This window comes from Mandrillus leucophaeus, unplaced genomic scaffold (genome assembly GCF_000951045.1).
Source record: "Mandrillus leucophaeus isolate KB7577 unplaced genomic scaffold, Mleu.le_1.0 Scaffold1831, whole genome shotgun sequence".
NCBI classification, from domain to species: Eukaryota; Metazoa; Chordata; class Mammalia; order Primates; family Cercopithecidae; genus Mandrillus; species Mandrillus leucophaeus.
In genome coordinates, this window is record NW_012101845.1 from 41,367 (window position 1) to 44,065 (window position 2,699).

Below are 2,699 nucleotides of genomic sequence, written 5' to 3' on the forward strand. Positions count from 1 at the left end.
GTGCTGGCCAGGGGCAGTGGCTCAGGCCTGTAATCCCAGCACTTTGGGAGGCTGAAGTGGGTGGATCAGCCTGGCCAACATAGTGAAACCCTGTCTATACTAAAAATACAAAAAAATATAGCTAGGTGCGGTAGCATGCACCTGTAATCCCAGCTACTCAGGAGGCTGAGGCAGGAGAATCATTTGAACCCAGGAGGTGGAGGTTGCAGTGAGCCCAGACCTTGCCATTGCACTCCAGCCTGGGCAAAAAAAAAACAAAAAAAGACAGCTGTGCTATGGTTTTGTGTTTTTTAATCTCAAAAGTTAAATGATTCCAGAGTGGTTTTGCTAAACAAGCTGAAGCACACACCTCATTCCATGAAAAGGTGAGAAAACAGTTCTGAGGGACAGCAGGCTTAAAAGGCCCAGGATCACTGTGTGAGGTCACAGGTTAGCTCCCCCAGTGGGACATATGGACTCCAGCGCTGAATCTTTAAAATTCCACTCCAGTCTTGGCCTTATCCCACCCACCAACCGGCCTCAAAAAAGTAAGAGAGGAAAATATGCCCAAAAGCATTTGCCTTTCCTCCAAAAGTCAGAGACCATGGGGAGAGTTGCCTTTGCAAGGCTACTCAGCCAGTTCCTCCCTGTTGGTGATGCCTGGAAAGCGATCTTTCTCAAATGCTCAGAGGAGCAAGGTGGTCTGGGATCAGGAGACAGCGGTTTGCTTTCTCCTGCCTTCTTGAGGGCTGCGTTTCCCAGGCCAGGGCTGAGGTTCCCGCTGGTGCTGCCTCAGCTGGGTGATCTCTCATTCTGAAACCAGATCTGGATCCTGGGCTCCTGAATGCAGATGGCTTGGGCCAGCTGTTCTCTGCTGGTGATGCCAGAGTACGAGTTCCGCTCAAAGCACGCTCGCATGTCATCCCTTCGGGTCGCAGTCCAAAAGAGTCTCCTTCGCCTTCCTCCTCCTCCCTACCTCGGGGAGAGGGTTGTCAGAAGGTGTGGGGAGAGCCGTCGCGGAGAGACCTTGCCAGAATTTCACAGGACAGACACGGACAGAGAGAGGCCGGCCAGCTCCCTTGTGCCTCAGTCGGCCTCTGCACTGAACGCAGAATGAAAAACAGACAACCACCCGAATTTCGGCTCTTTGCTCTTCGGGGAATTGACTCATTCCTTGGGAGAAGGAATTCGTCACAATCGCTCAGGTCTAGCGATTCGGAGGGTCGGTGAGCCCCCGCGGGCCGACGCGGCTGTGGGCCAAGCGCTTAGCCCGCACTGGTCGCCCAACATATTCCCGGAGTGCGGGGTCCTGTTGGTCCTGGAGGCAGAAGACCGCTTTTCTATCTGCCTCCCTTTCTCTATTTCTTGCTTGCTTTCTCCCTCTGTCCCTCCGTTCCTCCGTCCATTCCTCCCCTACTCACGTTCTTTCTCCCTCCCTCCCTTTCTCCCTGACTTCGCTTTTCCCTCTTTTTCCTCCCTCCTGTCCTCCCTCCCTTCCTTCCAACCTCCCTCTGTCCAACCGTCCTATCTTCCCTCTATCCTTTTCTCCTTCGCTGCCTCGGTTCCTCTCCCCATCTCTGCCTGCCTTCACTCCCGTCTTGAAAGGGCAGCAGCCAGGTTTGCGCGAGGTCTGGGCTCCACATTTAGCTGCCAGGCACTCCTCAATGACGGCGAGGAGGCTGGCGGGGCACGGGTGGGCGAGTAACGTTGGAGCGGGGAGACAGCGGAGGCGAGCCGCGGAAAAGACAGCCGACCTGTCTCCTACCCGGTCCCAGTGTTTCGCAGGACCGAGTTCTCCCCTCACCCCACTGAAGAACGCGGGACGAAAAAGGAATGAGACCTCTGCCCTGGCGGATCCCAAAGCCTAGCCAGATGCCTGCGGTCCCGCGCATGCGCAGTAGACGGCCCACTTGGGTGTATTTGGGCGGTCTCTGAGATCCCCTGGATGCTCAGGAAGGGATGACAACTCTCCTCTGTGTGTAGTCCGTCACGGGACCTGGAACTCAAAGATTCTACACATGTCAGGTGAAAGAGAAGAGAAACCTCTCGCCTCTCCATACCGAGCCTGATGTTCACTCCCAAAGAGTCCATCGCTCTGCCCCACCCCACCCCAACCCCGGGTCCTAAATTTCCTGGGGCAGGGCCCGGTATTCTTCATCGCTTAGGAGTGGTTCCAGCGGAGTGAGCTTTTCCACATCCTTTAGCTCCCCCAGTGGCTCTGGATCTAGAAGAGATTATGCCTTTTGCTGAAACTCTGGGATCGACAAGAGCTCCTCTCACAGGCTGGTGGTGAGCTCAGCGCTCTGGCTGGTGGAGCGGTTGGGAGGGCGCCTGGATGGCTTGCATCTGCCCCTGCCACGCGGAGGCCTACGCAGGCACCAGCTGTGGAAGTGGAGGCGCCTTGGCTTCGGGTTCGTATGCCGCCCTGGCGACCTGGGACCCCTGGCCCCAGCCCCACCACGGACTCAGGTGGAACAGGGTGGGGCACAAGTACACCTTGCCTCTGTGACTCAGCTTGACCAGGCCCAAGTTGTCCCGCTGAGCACGCTCCCAGCAGGCCGCCGTGCTGTGGGTCCTGGTCCTCCTGACATCTGGTCGGGTGCAGAGGCCACCGAGGAGTCTGATGGTGGGAGACCGCCGCTTCCATAGGAGCCAGGACATCGAATCCAAAAGACCCGAGTGCCAGGAGCAGGTGGGAGATTCCTTATGCCTGTGAAGCC